The sequence below is a fragment of the Tasmannia lanceolata genome, unplaced genomic scaffold, assembly GCF_043159265.1.
Source record: "Tasmannia lanceolata isolate RefF3 unplaced genomic scaffold, GAP_Taslan_0.1 ptg000015l, whole genome shotgun sequence".
Taxonomy (NCBI): Eukaryota; Viridiplantae; Streptophyta; class Magnoliopsida; order Canellales; family Winteraceae; genus Tasmannia; species Tasmannia lanceolata.
In genome coordinates this window covers 11,479,961-11,489,013 of record NW_027518692.1, presented here as the reverse complement: position 1 = coordinate 11,489,013, position 9,053 = coordinate 11,479,961, and the positions used below count along the sequence as shown (strand labels likewise).

General features: G+C 38.3%; 1 pseudogene across 1 annotated transcript; it reads left to right on the top strand.

Annotated features, from left to right (window-relative positions):
* Positions 1–341: 341 nt before the first annotated feature.
* Positions 342–3,726, top strand: LOC143845847 (transcription factor HY5-like; annotated as a pseudogene). The gene is made up of 4 exons (XR_013234545.1): positions 342–523; positions 1,179–1,350; positions 1,444–1,600; positions 3,110–3,726. The product of XR_013234545.1 is annotated as a transcription factor HY5-like (transcript).
* The last annotated feature ends 5,327 nt before the right edge of the window (positions 3,727–9,053 follow it).

The window sequence follows — 9,053 nt, the reverse complement described above, 5'->3', positions numbered from 1 at the left end:
GGATTTGCTAGGAAGTATGAATATTTGGTGCCTGACGTAAGATGGCATTCTCGATATTAAACAAACTTTAGTGGCTATTCTTATAGTAAGCAAAAAGAGCCTATCGGGATACTTACTTACTAAGTCAGCATAGTATATAGTATATGTCCTCATTCAATGCATACCAAACCAACCTCATCATCTTCCATCAATTTAAGTTTAAATCGTACGGTCCCTACCAACCCACGCTCCCCTTCTTTTCACCTTTAGATTGACAGTCTCCTTCATGGCTCCCTGTTGTCCACGCTCACAGTTTCGAAACCGTCCGATCTATTCAAATCCAACGGCTACCACACCTTCTTACATTTCCTTCAATAACACGCCCGCTCTTTCTCTTGTCAAAAACAAATAGTAGAAAAAAAAACTTCTCTCTCCCTCTCTCTCTCTGAAAAAAAAGAAATGCAAGAACAACAAGCAGCGAATTCACTACCTTCAAGCAGCGAAAGATCTTCCAGTTCAGCTTTTCAGGTTGAATCAAAAGATGGTGAGATCTTATCATTTGTTTGTAATTTTTTAATTTTCCATTATTTTCTTATTATTAATTTCTTTTTCCCATTTTCTGTGTTTTATCCGTTGACTCTATTCTTTCGAGGTTATGCGATTCTTCATCTGGGTTTTTTTTTTAACATGGTATCTTATTGGATTTTACACTAGAATCCGTTTTATTTTAGATACTGATATTGGCACTACTATTTTTGGTAACTGCACGAACTTTTCTTTCTTAAGGGTCCTTTAAAAACTTTTTGGGCAACTCTAAAATTAACTTTGGTATCTGTTTAAATAATAAAAGACAAGCAGAGTTTGTGCAGTTATCAAAACATGGTACTGCCAATATGTTTTTTTTTTTTACATTGTATTTGATTGGATTTCACTGTAGAATACGTTTTATTTTGGATACTGATATTGGCACTACTATGTTTTGGTAACTGCACGAACTTACCAGGTCTCTTCCTTTTTAATGGTCCTTTAAAAACTTTTTGGGAACTGCTGGTATCTGTTTGAATAATAAAAGAGAAGCTGAGTTCGTGCAGTTATCAAAATATTTAAATAATAAAAGACAAGCAGCGTTCGAGCAGTTATCAAAATATGGTACTTGCCTTTATTTTTCCTTCTTTAATTTAACTTTTTTATCTGAATAGGACTCGAGAGCGACGAGGAGATAAGGAGAGTGCCGGAAATCGGCAGTGAACCGGGCGGACCATCAACAACCGGTTCGGTTGCCGATCCGGACCGGGTTCTAGCCTCTGCCGAGGTGGTGCAGAGAAAGAGAGGGAGAAGCCCAGCTGACAAAGAGAACAAACGCTTGAAAAGGTAAGCCTTAATTCCCCATTTTTGTTTTTCTGGCAAAGACCAGGTTCAACTCATCTGATCATTTGCAATTTTGGGTTTTACTTTTTTCCTAAGGTTGCTTAGAAATAGAGTTTCAGCCCAACAAGCAAGAGAAAGAAAGAAGGCATACTTAAATGAGTTGGAGTCTAAAGTTAAGGACTTAGAAAACAAGAACTCGGAGCTTGAAGAGAGGCTTTCCACGTTGCAAAACGAGAACCAGATGCTTAGACATGTATGTCATCATCCCATCACCATCTCATCACATGACATGATCACATCACCATCATCATTATTATCATAACCTACAGAATGTTTTTGGTCACCCTTTTGTCCTTTATGCATCCATCATAAAGCTACAAAACATGTATTACTTTTTTTAGGGATTTTTTGTCAAAAATAAAGTTAAGGGTCTTATGATTGTATTTTAACATGACGAATGTCTAGGGACTTAGTGGAAATATGCTTTAAAAAGTTATAGATATTGGCTAAATCATGATTATCTAGGACTAATTAGAATCTCTTTCTATTGAAGCTTAGACATGAATGTATTCTTGTTATATCATTTTTTCTTGAATTATAATCATCATAAAATTGTTCATTTACATTTCTTCTTACTATCTTAAAACTAAAGTGTGGGAAGAACATTTTCTTATTGATCTTGATTATATGAATGTTCTTTTACCATTAAAAATGACCATAAGTAGAATTTTGTTTCTACTCATGCTTGGACATGTATAAATGCATGCTGCCATCATTGTAATACAATGGGGGGGCCGTCATCACATGAGAGACTTTTCTTTGAGGAGTTTGCACCTATGACATTTCCAAACCATTCATTGGATATCCCTTCCTCTCATTCTCCTATGGCCCAAAAATCATGCTGATCGCAAAGAATAGTGTATATTGTTGTCCTGGAATGTGAACCAATGCTTTTAGCCTTTTATGTTGATTTTGACCTTCCACGCTCAACAACAAATATTACATATTATTGGGTGTGTTAGGATTGGATGATTAGTAAGATTGTCAGGCCATCGGATATCCAAAGCAAGGCCTATCCATTGATCGTAGGTGGGACCGGCTAGGTCCTAGTGGGCCTTTCAAAAGAAAAAAAGGTCCTAGTGGGAGCACCATATCGCATTACAACCTAGTTAAGCCATTCCTCATCCACATGATTGTCATAATCTGCAGGGCCAACTGCACAGAATCCCCTTGAAAATGTGGCATTTAAGTAAAAGAAGATCATTTTTTTTATATTTTGAATGGTGAAGTAAAAAAACCTTTATTTCATGGGGTATTTTGGATATGCAAATTCGTCATCTTATCTGAATAGTGAGGGACATGAACATGATTGATCCATGCAATAGGTAGTATTGAAACTTGAAGTTTTATTTTCCACTTTGTATAAGTAGCCATCGACCGTATATCACATGGTCTTGCGAATTCCATTTCTATCCCTTCTTTATATGCACTATTGAATGAGGGCAAGAAGTGAAAAAACCTAATTGTGGACTGGACATTATACGTGAATAATCAGGGACATGGTCATCAGGTTTACCCTTTTTCTATAGAGTTTTAAATGATGTTTAATTAGACATCTGTATATACTCTCAGCATTACAAAATCATCATCATTATGAATATGATACAAACCTCAAGTAGTGATGCATTTAGAGTTAACGACATAAACCATTTCGTGTGGAATTGATCTTCATATTTGTTTTTCTTTTGTGCATACATTGCAGATATTGAAGAATACTACAAGGAGGGAACACTAGTGCTAATGAAGGGTTGATGTAAGAGAGAAATAAGAAATCCCAGTTCAGCCTTGTAAAGCTTGAGACAGAGAAAGCAACCTTATATCAAACCTCATCAAATAGATAACCATGTTAACCTTTCTCATGTTAATGGTTTTGTTTAGCTTTAGGTATCCTTTCTAATTGGTACAATTACTCTTACCTCTGGATTCCTTTCGTTTCTCGTGGGGAAGAGAAGGAATGCGGCTTTGGAGCCAGTGGATTGATGGTGGCTTAATCAAACTTAAATTTGATGGATCTTCTATAGATTAGGGGAAGCAAGTGCACGGATAGCATCACCAATCAATTCTCTGTTGGTCTGAAGTTATGAAATTGCAAACCTCAATTTGGTTGGCATACTATCTCGGGTTTTGTGTGATTTTTGGCTTCCATGTCAAATACCGTCTTTGGTTGCATGTTCACTTTCAAAGTACTAGGTCACTTGGCTTATCTCCTTGTGTACATGTTTGGTGACGCTGCATATCAGCAAACTGCTAAGCAAAATTTGGGCAATGCTAGTAAAATCTTGAGAATGATGCTTTTTTCTGTCATTTCTCTCTTTTTTCTTTTCCCTCTATGGGTAATGACACCCCCTGCTACTACTCTAGGAGGTTGACAACCGTACATTACTTACCACTACTCTACGAGGTAACTATGAGGTGACTATTGGCTTGTCTACTCCATGTTGACCACTTAAGTTTTAATTAACCACTACTCTATGTGGTAATCACCAGCAATTACACTGACCACAAAGCAGTATACATGGAAGGAAGGAAAACGTTGTGAACGTGTCTGGTTTATCATCGTCAAGAAATTGGATTTGAGGTGTGAAAAACAGTACCCTAAAACAGAATCTCCATCTTCTTCGTCTCTAGAATTTCATCATCTATATCTTTGATAACCACTTGGAGCACATGTTGAGTAGGTGGATGGATTGATTTGGTTGGGCAGCACTTGTTGGGACAGACCTTGACCAAATGATGCATACCCCTTCCCCTAGAGTGAAAATCATTGGCTTCTGTTTTTCACCATGGATTGTTTGCAAGCCTTCATCCCATCAACAACATTTGTTTGGATTGAGATAAATGAGAAATTATATGATGAACGGGCATACAAACACGTAAGAAGTGGTGCCGCCTTTGATATTTGATCCAACAGCATCTCTCTTTTTTTGAAACGGCTGTTGGATCAAATGTCAACGGCGGTACTTCCATTGTATAACCTTTTAAGTATTTGTAATTATTTTGATTGCCAAACCACGTCTTCTAATCCCTTCTAGACTCCATTAATCTTAGATCAGCTTCGGGAGTAGTTACGCAACAAATAGTTTATGACTGGAAACCAACGGCTTGCAATAAGTGTAAAGATTTCAGCCACAGGGCATAGATTATGCAGGTACTTTGCAGATCAGAAACCTCCTTTAACAAACAAAGAATGGAGGCCAGTTATGAGAAGTGAGGAGGCAGATAACCTTCAAATCATTATGACTGCGACACCCCAATGAGAGCTTACTCAAGGGAATACAAGTCTCACAGAGGGTGGGAAACAGGAAATCATCATGGCAAATCGTTTTTCGGTTCTTGAAAATTTTGAGGATGAACCGAACCGAACCTCAATGAGGGAAGCTTCCAAAATCGGCAAAAAATTATATCAATTGATTCGGAAAAGAGTCCACCTTATTCCATTGACGTAGGCGATGGTTCATGAGAAAAGATCCAAAGGAAAAAGGGGAAATGCGCCCCCCACCCCCGACCACCCCCGCGCTCTTTTTCCTATCCTCAATGGCGTGTGGGCTTCCTTCCTTCTCGATGTTTTCCTCCATGGATAAAAGTAGTAAAGGTGTAGATAACAAAGATCAAAGCAACAAAGCTTTGATGCCCGTTGCTGAAAAACCAAGATCAAAGCAAGAAAAAAAAAACCATACACAAACCAAGAAGGAGAATGAGAGAGAAAATTCTCTTTGAATTTTAATCAAAGGCACACAACCGTACAACCACTTCTCTTCTCTTCAATGTGTACACACATCTCACATTCACCACCTCTCTCTCTACTAAATCAATGAAAGACCTTTCATAAAAATGAAACAAAAGCTATATTATGTCCCTTTCCTACTCTAAAGTACTGCTATTAGAAATTAAAACTCTCAAAGTGGGTTTGTTGCTAAAGTTGCTCTCTTGGCGAAATAGAGACCAGCAACTTCTCAGCCTCTTTACACGTCCACTATGGAAATTTCCCATATGTTATCTGATTGAGAATAGCCGCAACAACTTATACCCTTATTAGAAACTAATCTTACTACAAAATTGACAATTCCTAGTTTAACTAGGAATCATCCGTGTGTGGGCCCACACTGGTCCGCGACATGTCCGCATCGGCCCGTCCCCTCTGGTGTCGTGGAGAGTCGGCGATGACTCTCAACACTCCCCCTTAGCGCTTACTCTCTATAGGTCACGCCAAGCTCCTTTGCAACCTTCTTCAAAGTTGTCGAATCTGCAATACCGACTTCACCATCTAATGTTTTTGCATATGCCGCATTCGCGAACTTTGGATTTAGCTTCCGTATCCATGAGGATTTTCTAGGCTTGATTGCTTCAACATCAGATTCTTCTAGCTGAGACGGTCTCATCTCTTCAGCTATTCTTGTCTCATGAACACCTATTTTCCATGGACTCTGTTGCTTTGGACTTTTAATGCTCTCTTGTCTAGGCATTACCTCCTCATGAGGTTTTGTCGATTCGGCACCATCTCCACTTGGAACATCAGCTTTAAATTTCTCTTGCAGATTAGTCTCTAGCTCTAAACTATCTGGAAGAATAACTCAATCGGATGAACACCATGATAAAGCTTTATCAAACACCATGTTTCTTGAAACGTGCACCCAACCAGTTTCTAGGTTCACACATCTCCAACCATTCGTTCCAGAATCATACCTAGTAAAGACACATCGAATTGCCTTTTTATCAAACTTGCTACGTAGATGGTCAGGCACAGACACATAGCAAACTGAACCAAAAAGTCTGAAATGACTTATAGCAGGTTTTGTCCCGTACAACTTTTCATATGATGAGATAAACCCAAGCTTCGGTTAGGGGAGACGATTCGTCATATAAGTAGCAGTTCTCACACACTCGGCCCAAAGCCGAGATGGTATATTCTTTGTATGGATCATACTCCGCAAAACTTCTACCAAGTGCCAATTCTTTCTCTTGGCCACCCCATTCTACTCAGGTGTGTCAGGACACATGAGCTGCCTACGAATCCCATACTTACGAAAGGAATTTGTGAATTCGTTCGATGTGTACTCGCCACTATTATTTGTTCATAGACATTCGATCTTGTAACCAAGATCACTCTCCACTTGTTCTTGGAACTCTTTGAACTTTTTAAAAACTTTTGATTTTTCTTTTAGAAAATAAACCCACACATAATGCGAAAAATCATCAATGAATGTCACTTAATAATTCATACCTCCAATGGATGGTATTCTCACTTTCCCAAAGACGTTAGAGTGCACTAGCTCAAGCAGCTTATTTGCTTGAAACGTTGAATCAGTGTAAGGAAGTTGATGCGCCTTTTCATATTGACATTCTGCATACACCATGTCATGCCGAATTTTTTATTTTGATTGACTGAATATTCAGGAGCTAAGACCATTCCAGTGCTCCTTTTCGCCATGCATAAACTTAACCAACAATTGGGATAAGCATGAAAATCAAAGCTTCTATAAATACAGATACACCCAATACATTGAAACTCATTGCCTGTGGATAAAGAAAGACCGTTTCAACATAAAAACACTCTAATCAGGAAGTCCCTTCACTAATTGCTTTTTCATCATCGACTTGAGCATTGCGTATCCAAAATATGCCTATCTTGCTTGCCACAAATCAATAGTTTCATTCTTTTGGGTTCTTTGTACATACGCTTCCTGAGCTGACATTACGTAGATCGAGTCTACTCTTTTTCCCTCCATAAGAGGAGTACCTGAAATATGTAACTCCTTATAGATCTTCACATCGTTGGGGCCAAAGAGAACATAATTTTCTACTCTCGTAAACAGAGATATAGACATTAAGTTCATCTTCATGTCTAGAACATGGTAGATGTCCTTCAATAAATCGAGCTCTCTACTAGATCTAGAAACATTGCCTATGTAGGTAATAGGCAATTTCGCATTATTCGTCGTTACCACCATCTGAATGCCTTTGTATTCGGTCTTTGTCACAAACTTTTTCCCATTCCCCGTCTATGGTGGCCCATTTCGAACAGCCACGTCACGCCGCTGTGGGCACGTGCGTGTGGGGGTGTTAGTGTGTGTCTTCGTTTTCTGTGAACTTAGGATTGGGATCCGAATTTCACAGAAGAGAGAATCTCAGAGTCACCATCTAGGTTAGGGTTTAGAATCCGTAATTTACTCTATTTTTAGGCGTGGTCTTGACAGAAATTTGAGTAAGGGATATGATTACATTCGGGAAGGTGTTAGGCACCCCTCATGCTCTGGTAAACCCGGTCTCTTGACTTGACTTGGCATTTTAAAAAAACTTCAGCAAAAACCTTAACTTTTTGGCCTTTATTATGATTAAACTTATCCCTGTTTTGAATTTAAAAATGAAATAATGAGGGAAAATCGGTTAGTATTACTCGAAATAGGGATGATTACTACATGATTTGGGTCCTCTAGGGATTAATCCCGAATCATATAGCGATCGCCTCAATCTGGATAATACGATAATTGTAACAAAAAAGGGATTTTAGTTCCCTCCGTTTGTCCAACACCGTCGGAGTACTAGGCTCTCACCTCTAACTCTTTTGTCTGTGGGTGGACTAGAGGTAGAGTGGTAGGATAAGGAGAGGGAACGAAATCATATTTACAAGAAGGTAGGGATTTATGCTATAGGGTTCAGGGCAAAAGGATCCCCAAACCCTATAGCTACCTACTAAAGAGTTTTATAATCGAAATACAGAAAGCTGGAAATTAATGTAAATATACCTAGTAAGTGGGTATTGTAGCTTCCTGAAATTCAGCGAATGCCCAGAGATGGCAAGCTCCTCGAGTATTTGTCTCTCTACTTCCTGTCTTTGGTGAAAATATTTTCTGGGGAAGACAAAAGCTAGAAGATCCATAGGGTTATGGTTGTTTTCTGATTCTGGTTAATTTATGATCTGGTTTCTGATCTTCTGATCTGATTCTGGTTATTTTGAGCTTTTCTTGTACTTTTTGGTCATGTTAGTTCTAGTAAGGGTAGGTTAGTCTTTTTACATGATTGGGCTGCCTATAAAAGGTCATAATCCCTCTCATTTGTAATGAGTTGTAGAGATTTGAATTGGAGATTGCATAGAGAGAGAGATTTTCTCTTCTATCTTTGTCTTTTCTATTGAAATTGGAAACTGAGAATAGGTTCTTCTAATCTTTGATCTACTTTCTTCATTTTCATCTTGTTTAATGTCAGACTTCTATCAATTTTGAGTGTTCTTGCATCCCTTTGCAACAATTGATATTTTTCCACTTGAGATCTGAATTTTCTGACGAATCCAACGGCGCTTCCACGGCCACCTGTATCAAGTGGTATCAGAGCTTAGGCTGCTGAAATTTCTTAATTTCAGCCGGTCTAGGAAGGGGAGATAAAAGATCTGATGCAAAATGAACACAGTTCTGTCCCGAAACATTACCTGTGGCAAACAAGAAGTTCTCAAGGTTTTGATTATGCATTTCTTCCTAATTTCATCAACAATGTAAGTGATTTTCTGTTCGGATTTGTTTTCATTTAGTTTTTCTCAAAATTGTTTAAGAATTTTCGAGAGAAAACCTTCAGATCTCCACTCTCGTCTGAATCTGGTTCAAGAGTTAAGGAATTTTAAGATCTGAACTATTTTGTGAGTTGAGAACATGAAA